Here is a 19,397-nt window from a genome sequence, read left to right as displayed (position 1 = left end):
AAAGAATGTGGACCTCACTCACACTCATACTCAACAAATACCTTTTGCATTTGCGACTCACTCGGACTCAGACTCAACAAACTTTTCGTCAACCAGACTCAGTAAGACTCAGACTTACAAAACTTTTTGTCAGCCTGGCTAAGTCAGACTCACTTAAACAAAATTCTGGGGGAAAAAACTACTCCTTGGACTCGCTTAAACAAAGATTGAAGGCTTGATCTGAGTCTCAGCGAGTGTTTTGACATACGCGTCCTTCATAAGCACGAAAGTGCCTCCTACCTTGTGCAATGGGCTTGTGTGATCAGTTGTACTGTGCCATGCTGTCCCGTACGCATAAGTTATTTCACTTTCCCTTCTCTCTCTCGTTCCTTCTCTTTCTTTTATTCCTCTATCTCACGGTAACCGACCATAGGCATTTTGGTTAACCTTCCCACCTCTTTTGTTTGAGTACACATCTTTCCGTTTGTTTGGTGAAGAACATTTACGTTAAAAGCATGCTTTTGTAGTTTGAATGATCTGTTTGGCCCCGAAGTTTCCTCCACTGAGAGTGGTCTTTTTTTAAAGCACTGAGCTTATTTCTTTTTTCTTAGCCGAGAGAATGTGGATGCTGATTCTTGCTTGTTTTCCCTAGTAGGGAGCTCCTGTCTAACTTCGTTTTTCTCTGAGAAATGCGAGGTGTTGCCCAAACGCGCGCTTTGATACGTTTCCTTTTTTTTTCAAAATTACGGTATAGCTGGTATGTACACTTACATGTTGAAAAATGTTAGTCGCATGACTGCGATCATCGGTCGAATTATACACAATGTCGACAGCGACAGCTTATGTCCACAGCCAGCCCCGTATATATATATGCCAAGGATTTTTTCATATTGGGAAGAGTGCACTTTCTTTTTTGTGGTCGTGTTTGCACTGCAGTTTGGATGAGGAATTACACTACCCTATTGTATAAAAAGAAAGACACACGAAAGTAGGATGCGTTTGAACTGGTTTCAGTGAAATTATGGTGTGGCTGCTCGGCACAAAAATAAAGAAAAAGTGCCCCCCCCCCCAAAAAAAAGAAAGAAAAAAAGGAAACACGGCCATTATCACTTTTGCAGTCTTCTATTGCACTGGTCCTATGATTTGTTTTTCTCGCCTACATTTTCACATTTTTGCGACCTGCATACTGCTGAATCTATTTATTTCTTTAGAATAGACTGGAGTTCCACGAGGGCCCAGGAGCACATAGGCAGCTGGTGTAACGTAAAGGCTGTTTATGCTCGCGAAATCAAAGGCGGGGAATGCAGAGAGCCCGATCCCTCACTTCACGCTTCACGCGTGCACAACTTACCTGCACGCCATGCGCACTGACCCCTTTTGTGCCCAGCCCCTGCCCCGCCGCGGTGGTCTAGTGGCTAAGGTACTCGGCTGCTGACCCGCAGGGCGCGGGTTCGAATCCCGGCTGCGGCGGTTGCATTTCCGATGGAGGCGGAAATGTTGTAGGCCCGTGTGCTCAGATTTGGGTGCACGTTAAAGAACCCCAGGTGGTCTAAATTTCCGGAGTCCTCCACTACGGCGTCTCTCATAATCATATAGTGGTTTTGGGACGTTAAACCCCACATATCAATCAATCAACCCTTTTGTGCCCACAGCGAGGCTTGCGGCAATGCTGCAAGCACGTTACGAACAACGCTGCGAGTGCGTGGAAAATGCAAGTGGCGCCCTGACTGTGTAGCTGTCGCTTATCGGAAGGCGCCAGGCGGGCCAGCGTTGCGCCACCGACTGTGTTCTCGAGTGCACACGTTATTTGCACCTTCATAAGCGAGCCAGTCAATCGTGTCCGCACACTCCATCCGTAAACTGTATTCTGACGGCTGCTTGGCTCTGCCTTCAAGTCTAACGACACTTGAACTGCTGGAACCGCGATGATTCGTAGTGCAGTATTTAGCGTGTGCTCACGAAGGGGCGTATACGGGCTGGTGAAGGATTGAACTTTGGGGACTATGTATAGCTCATGGCGATCGTTAGCGGAGGTAGCGGTGATTGGTGCGAAATTGTGTGGACGATTTACTTGTTCCGAGTCACTGTGGCGTACTATGCTACGTAAATTGTTTTCAAATACGTTTGATTGATTTGATTGATATGTGGAATCTAACGTCCCAAAACCACCATATGATTATTAGAGACGCTGTAGTAGAGGGCTCCGGAAATTTCGACCACCTGGGGTTCTTTTACGTGCACCCAAATTTCAGCACACGGGCCTACATTTCCACCTCCATTGCAAATGCAGCCGCCGTAGCCGGGATTCGATCCCGCGACCTGCGGGTCGGCAGCCGAGTACCTTAGCCACTAGACCACCGCGGCGGGGCTCAAATACGTTTTATGTCACTTCATGGCTCGTACGTTTGCTGCACTGGATGCGGCATCAATAGGCACCTGAATGGGGCTAAGTAATGGTAGGGCTCCAGCTTTGTATTAACTTGGTGTCACTTTAGGCCGAGGCCTCAGCATGCTTTCAAAGCCATGGTACTGAGTCCCCAGTATACAACCTATTTTGTCCGGCTATATTTATAGGGTTTATTCATTACTATGCAAACAGGTTGCAGGAATATGGTAAAACATAAAGTTACCTTCAGTAAGTATTTATAGGTTGTTGTTTTACCGGATCACTAATGACAAATAGTGCAGGCCAAAAAGCGACTAATACCATTGCAACAACATGCTTGTAATGCGTGACTTTTTGTTGTTACTTGCAGTCTGCCTCAACATTTGATTACTATTTGATTTGCTAAATTTTTCTTTGTTCCACTCCATATTGTGAATGCAACCACGCTGTAGTTGTAGTTAAAATTCTACTGGAGTATCTGGGGTTGAAAAACAGACGTTATTGATGCACAGTGTGCGATGTACGCAGCGGTTGATTCGGCAGAACTGACAGAAACCTGTACTACCCGCGGCTTCTGTCTTCTTAACCAAAAGCAGCCAGAGCGATAACCGAGACGTCTCGCAGCAAAGCAAGAAGACGGGACGTAACATTCCCCACTTGGTTAGCGTTGTTTCGATAGTCCCAGGAAAGAGCGTCGCATAGTTAATGCAGTGATATCCAGATTTGCAAGCTGCCTGAAGCCCGAACACTGCTTACTAAGGGGCTTGTGCGGGATGGGGACAGCTTCCAATACGAAGCGTGTCTTTGGAAATTCCCTCCAGCTGGAAAGGCATATTTGTCTTACACAAAACTCAGCAACCGCTGACAGTCAGCCCAAGGTTCTTGGTTGTCGTGCTGTTGATTTAATGGTTGCGGAAAGAGATGCTTATTTATCTTTCTTTTGACAGTGAATGTCACTTATTCCTGAATGTCACTTGCACTCCCACTTACTCACCTTGACCATAGACTGAAGTAGTCAGCGACTATCTTCAAACGCCATCCTGAAAATGCATCGGCAATGAAAGCAACGAAGGTGCTGTTAAGACAGACAGAGAAATAAATACAAGAAAGAGATAGGGAGGTTAACCTAGGAGAACTGGTTTGCTACCCTGTACAGGGGTTGGAAAATAAGGGTCAAAAAGAGCATAGAGATAGAGAGAGATAAACTAAATTAAAAAAAGACACTACACTGGCAAAAGTCACTGTGCACTGAGAGGGATCCCGTATACCAACATCAAGCCACACGTTTGCCTGTGGCTAAATGTGATCAACAAAAGCTTTAAGTAAGCAAAGTGGCTACATCGCTTATCTTCCCCCCATGTTTATCGACACTTGACGTGCGTAGCTTGCGAAGTGGGTGACGTTTGTGGCAGTTAAACCACGTGCTTAGGCAGCATGCTGTTGCTACAGTGTTAGAAACAAATATTTCGTCAGCTCGAGATGTAATATTTGCTCCGGAACGATTTCCAAGTTATGATTTGTACATTAGTCACGCATGTCCTGTGTCCGCAGTGTGCTTGTTATTATATAGTTAGAAAGCAATTGAGAAACTGTTTAGTGTCGCTGCATATTGATGGAGAAGGCCTTCTTGTTTTTTGTGACACCTCTTTTAATTCTCAAAATCAGAGGTTTGTTTGCGCCTACGCTCGCTCAATAGTAAATGAAAGGGAGACTTTTACCCTGTCATTAGCTTTGTTGCTCTACACTGATAGATATTCGATCGTGCTAAGAGATTTCAATTGTATTAAGAACTCTATAGGGATCGCTCATATTTCAGAAATCGTTATGATGCAAGTGTTGTTTTACTGCAACAGTTAATGAATGACAATAATCTAATAAATGTGGGAGAGCAAGTGCCTTCGTCAGTGAGGTTTACGCACTTTCAAGGCGTCTCTCATGCTCGATTTGATCGTGTGTATGTCTCTATAAGCCTATAGTGTAAGCTTACGGCATGACTGCTCGTTCTGCGCAGGCTTGGCGGATTTTTTCACAGACCATTGTTTAGGGGCCGTTTCATGGAGTCCTACAAAATTTTGCAAGATTCATGTAAACTGGAAATTTTGGAAGCTAGACGTAAAGCTCTAACATGAGGAACGTTTTGCAAAAATAGTCAAAGAATTACGGCAGGAGGTAACGCAGTATTGTCAGCTGCCAATTTATGCTCAATGGGTAATCTTCCAACACAAAGTTAAGAGCGAAGTGACTAGTGTTCCACGTGAGCTATTCTAAAGAAAAAAAAAGAGCACGGAAAACGTTATTGTTATGATTGCTTTATTAAGCTGCATGCTTTTAAAAGCCAGCAGCCGGGGCTCTATGGGGATGAATTAAATACTGCTCAAACACAAATACTGAAACACGATACAAAAGCATACTCAGGGGCGATGATCCATTATGCTGTTATTAGTTATATTGAAGATTAACCCCCCGAAAGATATCTTGGGGATAAGAAGCGATACGCGAGCTCCAAGCAGATGTTTTCAATTGAATCGCGCGGCTCCATATACACAGGCACACAGCAAATCGCAGCCGCATTTGAGGATCATTACAATGGTGCGTTCCCCACGTCTGAGCTTCTGGATGATTATGATGAAAAAGTTGACTATTTCATAAATTTAATGCAATATTTACAGGAGGATGATCGGATCACCGTTGATAGACGGATAACTGAGGAGGAAATTAAGTTTGCAATCAGAACTTCACAGAAAAACAATACTCCAGGCCCAGACAGCCCCAGCATGAATTTTTACTGGAATTTTAAAAAACTTTTCACATATTCTCTTGAGTCAGTTTTTAAAGGTGCCTATGAATTTGGGGAACTTCCTCATTCCTAGTCTCAGGGCCATGCCACTTTGATCCCGCATAGTGTAGATTTAAAATGAGTAAATCGAAATAGTCCTATTTATTTATATAACGTTGATTATTAGAAATTTGCAAAAATCCTCACAAACAGGTCGCAAACAGTGACTACTGAATGTTTGGGGCCCCATCAAACATGCGCACTTCGAGGTCACTCTATAGAAACGAATACTTATATAGTGCGATCACTACTTTACTTTTAGTGTATTATTGTGAACATGAATAAGGTAGCTCTTTTTCAGAACGACCTTGGTACGGCTTTTTTCATAATGTTTTGTTTTGACTGGTAAAACATCTTCAGTTAAGAAACGTTTTGTAGAATGGTACATATTACTTTGTTATAAAAAGTCCACCACAAGATTAATTGGCCATCGCATTCTTTCACGTACAATGCAGGTATATTCACGTCAGGGGTGTCCACTTTTGCCTTTACTTTCTGCAGTATACTTGGAACCACTTTGTTTCACTATACTGCTTGGTTTTGCTCATAGAGGATATAGATATGAAGCCGAGGAAATTAAAGTTCTCGCCTACGCAGACGAAATATCCCTCTTTTGTGTGTAGATGAACTGAGTGTTTAGGAAGCAGTTAACACTACGATGTATTTTTGTGTGAATTTACAGAGCTAGTATAAATTTTGATGAAAGCAGAGGATTCTGACTGGGCACGTGGGCTCTTAACTTCCTCGGGGTTTGCAAATATTCGTTGAAACGGCACTCCCCTGCCTTATCTTAGTGTGCCTCTTGATAACCGCCGTAATAGTGGCCCTCACTGGTCGTTCGACATAACCACTACCTGTCCATAGGTGTTGACGGAATGTAAGGAAGGGAGTTTCCGCGGCATAACGTCACCGGGAAACTGCGTCGGAAGGCAGCTCACCCAAAAATCCTTCTTTTTCTTCTCTACATTCGCGGTTTCAGTTCCTTACAGCATATAAGGAAGGATGTCTCTGCTACACTAACGTCGGCGGCCATTCGTAGGGCTAATTGTCTCCTTCGTAATTTTCAGTAGAACAGTAGCGACAGCAGGGATTTACCCATTGTAGCGCCTAGTCACTGTTATGATAGACCACGGTTTCGTGACACGCCGTGACGACAGGTGACGCCAATAAAACTGGCCCCTGAGGTGCTTCACACCTAAAACACAAGGTTGCTATATTGTCACCGATTACTCTTGCTCTTTTTAGTGGTGGTTGCTCATTCTTTCTTCAAATCGCACGGTGCTATGTTTTACAACTCGATATCTTGTCACATGTTATAGTATTCTATTATCCAGCGTTCCTGCACTCACAAGATATCCACTTGTGGAGATGCTATAGATTTATGATCGTCTTGGTTAGAATTTCTATAAAATCTCTTCAATTGTACTCTTGCGAGAATTTATTTCACAGAGGCATTACAGGTTGTACCGCTCAAGCAACGACAATATTTTCAAAAGCTGAAGTTTGTCGCCAAGCGCGACAGCATTTTTATTTTCCTGCGCGAAGATACAGAGACCAGTAAGACGACCCATGACTGTCAACATTAGCAACGTTAGCATTATTGTGTTGGAGAGATATCGGTTTGATCTTGCGCGCTAAGTCATTCAAGCTGATGATCGCATCAAGAAACCGAGTAGTGCCCCCCTGGCTCCGTAGAAAAAACGAGCTCGCCAAGAATATATATATATATATATATATAAATATATTTATGTATATATATATATATATATATATATATATATATATATATATATATATATATATATATATATATATATATATATATACTGAAGCAGTTTTTTTTCAGGGCTAACTTATTTTATTTTTTTTCTAACAGTTTCGACTGGTGGACCACTCTTCGTCAGGGTTTCCAAGCATTGTTCGCAAACCCTTACGAGAGTGCAGTGTGTCGTCTTCTGCTTTGTTTTCGATTCCTCGTGCTACAAGTCGGCTTTTATAGATTCACATCGAGCCCAGAAAATCTACGCTCGCTAACAGCGACAACTGTCTGCGGTTCATCCAAGCGAGTGAATGTTCGATCCGCGAGCAGCCTTCGAAGTTCCGGGCAGCTCCGATAGATGGCGACGCTAATCGGTGGCACTGTTTAATTAAGGCACGCGCTACAGCTGCTACAACTGCAGTGAACTAGAGGAGGGTACCACAGCCTTGGGCCGGCTTCATCAAAGCTTCCGGCAGCTCCGCACACTGCCGTCGATGTACGTGCTTTACAGATTTTATGCCAGTCGACGTCTCTCTCGTCCTCGCCTAATTCCTGGTTGGATTCACTGAAACACCCGGAACCTCATTACTCGCCTGCATAATAAGTAGGCGAGGAAGCCGGGCCAGTCACTTTCAAGTACGCGACGAGCTGAGCTTATAAAGTGGGAGAATTACGTGGGTTCGTCGCAGGCAGACGTTATTCTCGCGAACTGTTATGTGGCGCTGCTTAAATGTACTACATGACGTCAGTCGTAACAGTACAGTTTTTTCTGTAATGTTGACTTCATAACAAACGCTGTATCTCTTAAGTATTGAAAACGAAGAGCTGCGCTTTGTCATGTTCTGTTTCTTTTACAGCAATGGTGTCTCAGCCTAACCTGTGCAGGCAGCGTCGTCGGCTTCTTAGTAAGAGTAGTGGTAGTAGTAGTACACGTACAGAGTACAGAGCAGCAGCAGTATTGGTAGGCGTAGTAGCGGTATTAATAATACTTATTATCCTGGGTTCTATGACCTAAAACATCGATATTATTACGAGACGCACCTTAGGCCCCTGAAATTTCGATCATCTTTACGCATACTGACAGCACACAGGCCTCTCGCCACCACCAAAATGGGACCGTTGCAGCCGGGATCGAATCTGCGACAGCAACTTAGCACCATGACGGCTACACCATCGCTGTGAACGCGTAGTAGTTGTAGTAGTAGTAGTAGTAGTAGTAGTAGTAGTAGTAGTAGTAGTAGTAGTAGTAGTAGTTGTTGTTGTTGTTGTTGTTGTGGTAAGTGCAGTAGTACTAATAGTGGTAGGACTGGGAGTAGTAGTAGTAATTGTAAAACTAGTAACAGGGTTTATGCCCCAAAACTATGATATTGTTATGAGAGATGCCGTAGTGGTGAGCTGCGGAAATTTCAATCATCTCTTGTTTTGTTTGTTTCGTAACGTGTACTGACATCACGCAGTACGCGGGCTAGTATACTGTGTACACAGTACACACTAAACGGGCTTTTCTGCCTCCATCGAAATGCGACCGTCACGGTCGGAATCGAGCTAGTAGAATAAAAGTAGCAGCGGCAGTAGTATTAGTAGTAGGCACCACGCAGGCTACGCGACTGGAGGGAGAGTGAATGAAGAAATAAATCAAAGGAAGTGATTGAGATGATGTTAAAAATGATGATGAAGACATTTTTTGTGCCAAATGTCATCATCATCCTGAACATCATCAATCGCCATTATGGCATCTCTTTGAAACGATTTTCAACGGCGTGTAACTGGCTGTTGTTCTTTTCTTTCTTTTAGAAACGAAGCTCCATAAGGCGTGGGCTGTGCGTCCCCTGTATGTAGCCGCCCCTCGTTTAGTTTTTGCAGTGTTCACTAGATGGCGGTACCGTCCTCTGTATGGCGATGCAGATTTTAAAGGAAAGACTGCAGGCATGGATAGAGGATGAGGGGGTGCTGGGGGAACTGCAGAATGGGTTTCGGAAACACAGGAGGTTGGAAGACAATCTGTTCTCACTGACGCAGTGCATCGAAATAGCAGAAAAGGAACACAGGCCCCTGTGGCTAGCATTTTTAGATATCAAGGGAGCGTACGATAGCGTGGTTCAAGAGGAATTGTGGGGAATACTGGACACACAAGGCGTGGAACATGTAGTCACTAATCTTTAAAATGATATCTATAAAGGTAACAAGGGAGTTATAAAGTGGGAAAAACAGGTATCTAAGCACGCTGAGGTAAAACGGGGGCTTAGGCAGGGGTGTCCCCTGTCACCCTTATTATTCATGATGTACCTAGAAGTATTAGAGGCCAAATTAGAGGGAAGTGGACTGGGCTTCAACCTCTCTTTAGTCAAACAAGAAAAACTAATTGATCAGGCACTACCAGCATTAATGTACGCGGATGATATAGTGCTAATGGCCAACAACAAGGAAGATTTGCAGAGATTGATGGACATCTGCGGTAATGAGGGAGACATGTTAGATTTTAGATTCAGTAAGGAAAAATCAGCAGTCATGATTTTCAATGACAACGAAGGTAGTGAGCTTAGAATACAGGAGGTCACACTAGAGATAACAGATAAATACAAATATCTGGGCGTATGGATAAGCAATGGGACCGAGGACCTAAGGGAACACGAAATATACGTGACGACTAAAGGTAACAGGAATGCAGCAGTGATGAAAAATAGGGCACTGTGGAATTACAATAGGTATGATGTTGTGAGAGGAATATGGAAAGGGGTCATGGTTCCTGGGCTGACGTTCGGCAATGCGGTCTTGTGCATAAGATCAGAAGTTCAAGCAAGATTAGAAATTAAGCAACGTGGAATAGGTAGGCTTGCTTTAGGAGCTCACGGGAATACACCAAATCAGGGAGTACAAGGTGATATGGAATGGACATCATTTGAGGGCACGGAAGCTAGCAGCAAGATAAAATTTGAGAAGCGATTGAGAGAAATGGGGGAGGAGCGTTGGGTTAGGAAGGTTTTCAGCTACTTGTACATGAAAAATGTCAATACAAAATGGAGGAAGCGAACCAGGAAATTGACTGCTAAATACTTAGAAAACAGCAGGTGGCCAAACCAAAGTACGAAGGGGTAGAAACAGTATGCAGTGCGTGTGGAGAGGAAGAAGAAACTGCCGAACACTTGATAATGTTCTGTAAAGGGCTTCACCCTATAGTTCAGGATGATGGCGCAGAGTTTTTCAAAGCACTGGGGTTTAGGGACTGGGAGGGCAAAATAGACTTTAAGCGGGTAGACTTAACTAGAAAAAGGTTATCTGATTGGTGGCTAAAGTCAAGGCACGAGTGAAAATTAAACCCTTCACTGCAAAGTACGAATCCTCAAACTCACTTTTTAAAGAAAAAAATAAATCTAATTTTTGGTTCATTAAGTATTACGGCTTGGTGGCGCTAGCCACCACCCGATATAAAGGGTACAGCCATATCCATCCATCCATCCATCCATCCATCCATCCATCCATCCATCCATCCATCCATCCATCCATCCATCCATCCATCCATCCGTCCATCCGTCCATCCGTCCGTCTGTCCGTCCGATGAAAAGATGCAAGATGTTTTAAACTAGATGGCGGTACTTGTAGTTGATGAAAGATGCAAGATGTTATAAAATAGGAATGATGTCACATATGGCACGTGCCATTGGTGGAAGGCAATCGTTCGATTTAGTGCGGCGATGTACGCTAGAGGGAGCGTTGTAATAAAGTCGAGTGAGCAAAGTGTACGGAGGATTCTTGGTTTACAAGGTTTACCTCCGGAGCTTAGCCCACTCATCATCATTTCCTTCATGGATATGGTGGCACTTTTTTGTATCACTAATCCTTCAGGACCCCGATAAAAGTTTTTCATCCATCATTCATCCATTCAAGTGTCATGATATGTTTTGCACTGAGTGTGCGGTTCCGGAGAGAAAATAATCACGAATACTGAACCAATGAAGAAGCGCGAATATTGAGAATGAATTTCATCGCTGCAAAACACCGGTTCCCCGTACTGTTTCAGGGCACTTAGTGTCTGTTATACCACGAGAGCTATGAACGCGGGGCTATCAATGGGCGAACGATTCAAGCTGATATAACCTTTATTCTTTTTCCTCAACGATAATTGTATTCACGTAGATGCGTTCGTATGCGGCGCAGTCAGACATTCATGTAACAAGGTTATTTGAAAGGCTTCCCATCAAACCCCTTCACTGCGAGAGAAACGCCAGAGTGCATATCATTCTGAGAGAAAAATAGAAGGAGAAGTGAATGGTGCGCAGGCCCCGTCATCTGTGGATCGTTGTTTAGAGTAAGAGCTAGTATGATTCAGCAGTGTAGTGTAGTAGTGGTGTGCCATGATATTAAACAAGATTAGGACTCTGAGGCTGTGTTTTGTGAGCATTATTTTGTTACAGTATTCTTCATACATATATGTCGATATATATACAGATCTATGACCACGCTCTTGATGATAGAAGGGTGAATTTCTGGGTCATCGATCAATCTGCATTGTATACAGTGCTCCTCGTGATCTTTAGGCCTTTTAAAAGTCTTAAAGGATACCCAGTTAAGTGCGTGTGATTAGAGCCAGCGCTATTGATTGTTTGATATTTTTCGCTATAAGAATGACATTTCTGGTCAGCAAACTGCGAACTTCTATTCTACATGACCGTTGGCGGCTACATAAGAAAAAAAAGCTTTGTCAGATTCTTTACTGAAAAAAAAAGTCGCGATGTTTTTTCGCTGAGAAGAAGAGAAAACCAGTACATATTAGTATACCAGTTGCACTATATTAAAATCTTTGTACGTGTTCATTAATTCTTTTTTTTTTTGTGCTATGTAGTTTTCACACTCTGTCTACACAGTTTTCAGATACGATTCTCCACTGACCGTTAACGTTTAGTGACATTTTGTTTATTCGCTGCATGCGAAGAAACGTTAGGAATGTTGCAATATCGAGGACATCCTGTATCTTATGTTTCACCAAAGCAAAAAAATTCGGCTATTCTATATCCGTAGGTATGTGCCTTGCGCGTTTTCAATTTCCGTTGGGAGTCCGCTGCCATTCGATCTTTCCTTACTGCAACGGCTTTGTGAAGCGGAATGCGTGTGCTACGGAGCGTATACCTTTCCAAGCTACATGAAGTGCACCGGTATGCACAGTAATACCTCGTATCGCATTTGCATGCTGCGCACAGATCTCTTGCAATACTTTAGAAAAACGAGATCCCTCTTTGCTGGAAGACAAAAGCGATGGTTTCAACTTAACATGGTCATGCAAACAGCTCCTCACTGAGGTAGCCGGTATTGGCCAGGTTTCGATGCATGTCGGCTTAGAGCTAACCGCTTAAGACAGCTTCTGTTAGGCTAACACGATTACACCGAAGCGTGAGACCCACTGCGGGAGTAGAGCCTTATGAACTGTCGGCTTTACAGTTGCAGTGAGCAAGAAAGTGCGTAAAGACGAAGCAGCCTTCAACCGACAATCAAGCTTGCTTTTGAGGTTGAAAGGTGCGCCAGAAAAAGTTTTGGCTTCTCCTCCACTTAGGCACAAAACATACCATATGCATGCGCTGCATTATGCATATGTACATATGCGGTTTGAAACTGAAGAGCACAACAAGCATGGTGGATGTGCTTTGATGAAACTGTTAAGGAAGCTACTTGAAAAAGCCCGTTAGGAAAAATTGTGACATGCGGTGCTTATTTGAGAAATATGCGCCACATTTTTACCCACCTTTGTTTATGCTATCGCAGGAAATATTTTTTTTGTGTGGCCAAGAATTTTCAGTCACAATTGGGCACGTTGCGCGTAATTTTATTTTAATATGAATAAGGTCTATACTTCAGGCAATATCAAAAACTTTCCAGGAAATACCAGCAACCTAATATTGACTCCCTTGTTAAATGAGAAGTGCACGGGCAATCTCTGTGCCGGTAAAAGAACCTTATCTTTAAAATGAAGGATTTACTTCTCGAACTGCTATTTGGTTGCATCGCGAGGGATAAATCTTTTTTTTTTCGTGACTAGTTGGCGCTGATATCAGTTGCATGTTCTTCAACAGACACACTGGATGACGAATCAATTGTTGGCGTATGAAGTAACCCCTAGGGACCTTTTAACACGTCGCGGTCCACCGCGGCTACGCTGACATATCTCCGTCCCGGATGTAATATTATCACACATGCGCTAACAGATGGCAAATAAAAAAAATAACTTAAGAAAGTACCGTCTCCGAGTGTCAAACCTACGACCCCTCGCTCCACAGCACACGGCACGAATCGGCTAGACCACAGAGCATACGTTCTTCAGATAACGCTGGGGTATTTATATACACTATTTACCGTTGGCGGAACTTAGAGTTCGGTGGATTCAGCGTCTTCTAGTTGCCGCTATAGTGAGGAGGCGTGAAGGGCGCAGAGGGCGCTCTTTAAAGGTCGTCGCCCCGCGCGTGTGACGCTCGCGCCTCTACAAGGCGTGCTCCCTCGTGCGCGCGCTCATCTTGTGATTTGTACGTCTCATGCTTTCACTGCAGGTTTACGTTAACTTTATGGAGAGCACGGAGGTAATTTACCTTGCAGCCGCGGCTGCGTTTGTGAAAGGGAGCATGTTGCTCATACACAAAAAAGTAACAATTGAGACAGTTGTCAAGTCACGCTCGTCCTCTGTGTGTTAGTTTTGTGCGTCCTTCCTGCATAAAAAGAGCACTGCAGGTTTCCACCTGCTTGCCGTTCTTCGGGTGACATTACAATTTGTTGTTATAGTAATTGTTCCTTCACCCTTGCAGCGAAACAACGTACAATGATTGTTCATTTACGTCTGTGAAAACACGTTTCACTGTCATGTTATACAGGTTGATATGACACAGTGTTAAGACAAGCTTTTTTTTTTAAGGGTGAAGTTCCTTAACGCGTCACCCGATCGTCCTCTGTAGTAAACACTTCTCTAGGGTCTGTGCCATAGGGGAGTTCAGTTCTTACAATGTCCGCAAGATGGCGGTACCTATATACTCAATATATGATGAAAAGATGCGAGATGGTGGTACTTAGAGTGTTCACTAGACGGGTGGCAATGCAGACAGACAGACGGACAGACGCATGGAGAGACAGATCGACCCACGGATGGCCACACGCTTCGCCCCACTCATTATCATGCAGTCTGTGAATATGCTGTGGTTTTTTGTAGCTATTATTTGTTATTCAAAGCAATTAAGCAAAAGATACTCGACTTCGGCCATTTGTCTGGATATTAAAAGGGATACTAAAGAGAAACAGTGATTTGATTTAGATTGACAAACTGCACTCTTGAAAGCTCTAATGTGACAATGTCACATGTTTCTCTATCATAATTTAACTATTAGCAGAAAAAATTAAACTTGAAGATTCATTCTTAAATTTTGCGCTGAAGCCACCGAGAATGACGCAAAAAACTTCAAAGGGTATTTGTGGTATTTTTGTGACGTTGGCTCAACGAAATTTTTCTAAACTTCGTATGTTAGGTATATGGCACCCACAAGTGACAATGTCTTTCATTTATATCAGTTATAAACTACCTAGGGCCCAGTAGACGCCGTCAAAATTTATGACGTCATGGTACAGGAATCCCAAGGTGGTGTCTCCACCCACATTTACTGTTAGCGCGCTTTCTGACTTACCAAGCTTCGTGTCGACGTAAGAGTGGTATTTCTGGGATTGTGTAATTGCACTTTACTGATGCACGAAAAATCGTTTTGCTCTTTAGTGTTCCTTTAGGACCCGCACTTTCTCTGAACATTGAGGCAGGGTAAAATGATACGGGTAATGGGCGTCTGAGGAGCAGCCTTGTTAGAAGAACCTGCAGAAGACATCTAAACTAAGAAATCGACGCCACGAACAGCATACCAGTAAGAGCAACTGCGCCACTTCCCTCTTCAACAGCACACTTTATTGGCGATTACTAAACAAATGGCCTGAAAATACGCTTGAAACATAAATCTCGTCTTTTGCGCTGGTTGAAAAACATAACCTTGGGGTGCCTAGAATGAGTAAAGCGAGTCAGTTGAAGTTCAAGTAGAATGAATGATTTAATCAAACAATGAACGTTGCCTGATAGACTCACGTGCATTATTTACACTAACCTTCATTTCAACAACAAGCTACCTGCCTCTGTTGAAAGACAAAATGGTCAAACACGTGATGAAATCTCGTGCACTCAAACAAACCCGTCTTACTGCACTACACCCAAACGAAGTACTAACTTTTCATATAGGTAAATAAAAAAATTATGAAACGATCAATGCTTGGAAGACGAACATGCAAACGCACTTACACCTATTCATCGTGAACACAATCCATGCTTCAGAAGACTGAATGCGCGCTGTTTGTGTACGCTCACAAATTAATACGCTGTACGGCGAGCTTACCGGTAAAGACCACTCCTTCAGCTCACTTACTCCTCGTTAGCGCGACCACGATGGTGTCATCCGCAGACCACTCGAGTACTGTCCACATCACTCCAGTAATTAGTTTTGCCTGGTCTCTGAGTCCGTAACGCCGCTAATGAAAAATCTTCTCCAGAGTGGATTGGCCGTCTCCGCACTGCGGCGCAATTCGAGACCACCTGTCTTCTCTGGCGAACTCTTGCGGCACGCGTGCTCCTTGCGAGGCAACCGTGGCAGATGGCTTTGCACTTGTGCTAAAGGCCACTAAAGTTAGATGATTACTTTTGTTTTGATTATCGTTAAGATCAGTTTTCTTCGCTGTTACTTTATTATGGCCTACTCTTACAGGTTGTTTTCTCGTTGTTAAAGGGGCCATGACATGAAATTCTCGATAAAATAATTTGTCTTAAGTTGTTTATTCCTTGTGCGTTCACAAAGAAACTAGCAAAATTTTAGAGCTTTTGGTAAGGTACCTACTATATAATTTAATATGAAAAAAATTCAGAGGCCTGATAGTCGAGCAACACTAGTGCACTCGCGAGCCGTGATGTAACAAGATGCTTGCTCTGTGAGCGTGTGCATTGCGGGGAGCCATTTTGTTCCGTGCTTAGTCGAGCTATTTCGGAATCATCAAGCTGTGCATTAGAATTGAAGGTTTCGCAGCGGCATAAACTTCATTAAAAGACGGTGACTCCACTTTATGCAGAATGCACCGCTCCATGTATACCGTTCCACACGACATGCCGAAACGGCGGTCGGCCGCGGTGGGCGGGGTTTACAGTAGGTGACCTCTAGGGCTTGTATAGCGCTGATGTATCGTTTTACAGTCCACTTTTTTCTTATATATGTTGATTGATTTGTGGGGTTTAACGTCCCAAAACCACTATTTGATTATGAGAGACGCCGTAGTGGAGGGCTCCGGAAATTTTGACCACCTGGGGTTCTTTAACGTGCACCCAAATCTGAGTACACGGGCCTACAACATTTCCGCCTCCATCGGAAATGCAGCCGCCACAGCCATTCTTATATATGTTGGCACAATCAACTCTTTAGTTCCACTTTTTGTTGAAAGCCGCGAATTTTTGGGTGACCATGCCACGACCTTTGTGGCTACCACTGAGGATACCTGCGACATTAAGAGTACGTCAACGCCATGGATGTTTTAATGCGAGTTTTTTAAGCACACTGATATGTTTTACTGATATCATAACGAACCACATAATGCACCCACCTAACATCCTTATCTCTTAGCTCCTACTTTGGGTATTGTATTAATTCATGATTTGTTAAACTTACAAGCCACCTTATCTATTCAAAGAAACAAGACTCGGTTATGTGCCAAATATATCGGCTTTCAAGATTACATACAGACGTAGACATCTTGCGTAGAGGCATCCTTCTTTATTACGGAAAAATATTTGAAAGAGAAAGGAGATACAGCCATGCTGCTGTTGATTCGGCTTGTCATTTTCAATTACTAATGTAGAAATAACGGTGTAGCCAGCGATTTCAATCGAGTTGTTTGCAAGGAACGACACAAACCAAAAAAATAACAAGATTGAGTAAAGTAAAGTTAACGGTCTCTCTGTGCAATCACAGGGAGACCTGATGGTGGTGACTTCGGTGCACTTCGCGAACGAGAAGAATGTAACGACGTTTGTAGCAAATAAACACAGTTGCAATGGACAAAAATCTCCTAACTGGGAAGAAAAACAAAAATGCCCCTCTTGATCGCTCCAATATACTTCCTATCTGCCGACGGCGACTTCTTTGTAGGTCACTAAAGAATAGATAACAAGCTTTGCTTGCGGCAAGTTTCGTGAACCGAGTGTACTGTAGCTCACAAACTAAGCAGCAACTTTTCATTCAAAATATTTTCTGCGGCCGCTCTTACGTTCAAGCTGTAAGGTACAGTATTCCATGGCGTGGGAAGGACTTTAGAAATGAACAGCTGTACTATAATTAAGTTTTATTTTTCCCGAGAAAGCTGAGCAGGAGCGCGCTCAGAGGGTGCTTAAAAAAAGTTCTTTGTGTGAGGTTTCCTAATCTAATGAGCACGTTTCGTGTAGCTTTAGCTTCAGGGTGCCTTGATAATATATGGTGTGCCCATTGGATGTTTTTTTTTTCTTAATTTTTTCCATGGGACCGATTTCTGGATCACCAAAAGAAATCTTTCCAAGCTCGTGGGAGTCAAGTGCACTTGAAAGTACAAAGCGAACTTTGATATTCCGAAAGAAGCGATTGAAATTGTATATAAGCATGATACGAGTATGGTATCATTGATATGACTATGGTACATATTAAGAAGAGCGGACAAATGGTGGCAGCCATTTTGGTTATTCTTTCCAGTTAGATATGCTCTTTGACAGTTTGAAGGCAAACGTATTTGACCGATCTACATGTATTCTACCCCACAGCATACAGAGATATATGTCCGTGGTGTGGGGCCACACCAACTCTCTTTCACATCCCGTGGGAGTGTACACATCACAATGAAGAGCACCACAACATGAACAACACAGAGGAACGCTGGGAGGCACTGCTGTCCAGCTCGTCCATTGCTGATCAGCGCTGGCTGGTCCAATGGGTAGAAATGATGGCTAGGGCCAGTGGAGTCCTGGAATAGGGGCCCGACCATTTGTATAATGTTCCGCGTTATGCGCAAATAAAGTTTTCTCTGTGTGTGTGTGTGTGTGTGTGTGTGTGTGCGTGTGTGTGTGTGTGTGTGTGTGTGTGTGTGTGTGTGTGTGTGTGTGTGTGTGTGTGTGTGTGTGTGTGTGTGTGTGTGTGTGTGTGTGTGTGTGTGTGTGGGTAAAATTACACGAATAAACAGACTCTCCAGCCACGTATACTCTGTAGATTTTAATATAAGACACTGGTCCTAAGTTTCGGGACACATTCGGCCTTTTCTTCAAGGGGTGACTGTCCAGCAGGCTCTGAAGGTAGCGACTTTTCTTAGTTGTTGTCTTTGTCTCCACCACCGTCTTCCCGTCATTCGTTCTTGTTACTGCGTTGTAACATCGCACTGAGAAGAACGACGGAATGAACTGTGGTGGAGAGGCCAACTTCAACGTAGACACATTTCGGTGGATGGCACTTGACTACAACTAACGCTAAGCCAACGTGACGCCTGTGTCATTGAAGGACCTATTTCATGCTTTTAGAATTAGGCATCCAGCGCTGCAACAATTGAAGTTTCACCGACACCATTCTTCGTTCTTTGTTTTGACACATGGTCGCCATATATATTCAGGATGATGCCCCCCTTGTGGCCTCTCTTGTGGACTTCGTCTTATTATAGCGGTGGCGCAAACGTCTTTGTTGAAATATTGACGAGATCGGGCGATTGGCAAGACGGTATGACGACAAGTGGATGAGAATACTGGCTTTGCTCGTTGATTCGGGGTGAACTGTTGCCACGGTAACCGCGAGGGCAACCACCTCCTCTTAAAAATTTGCTTTTACTTTTCTTTGTTCTTACTATATTTATTTCTTCGAATACGGTAACAGGAGTCCACGCAAAGCTCGAGCGCGCGGTCTTAACAACGGGTTCACCGGTGGCTTCGATCAAGCCCCTCAAGAAGCTTACGTAGAACCGGCAAACGTAGTTTGGCATGTACTGGACCCTTATACACAGGTCTAAGACACGGTTTTGTCAGCGTTGTTAGAGTAAGCGATAAGGGACACACTTTCCACGTGTCGGGAGCTCAAGTAGAAGTCAACCTATTGCGAGAAATCCTGTTAGCAAGTTCGTTCAAAAGCAAAGGCTCAAGAATGACACCATGACATGGTTCGCGGTGCTTTTCAAAGCAAAGGCATACGAGCCAACATTTATTGTCGTGGCAGCCTAGTACCTAAACTGTTTCGTTGCTATTATTTGGATACCGGCGTTCGCATTTCTATGAAGGCGAAATGCATATACTCCCATATGTTTTGATATAGGGAGCACACTGAAGAACCCAAGGGGTCCACATAACTAAGGGTTCTCCCAAAACAACTCGGCTCATCGTGTTTTGAATT

This window comes from Rhipicephalus microplus, chromosome 2 (genome assembly GCF_043290135.1).
Source record: "Rhipicephalus microplus isolate Deutch F79 chromosome 2, USDA_Rmic, whole genome shotgun sequence".
Lineage (NCBI taxonomy): Eukaryota > Metazoa > Arthropoda > Arachnida > Ixodida > Ixodidae > Rhipicephalus > Rhipicephalus microplus.
This window is presented reverse-complemented; position numbering follows the sequence as displayed.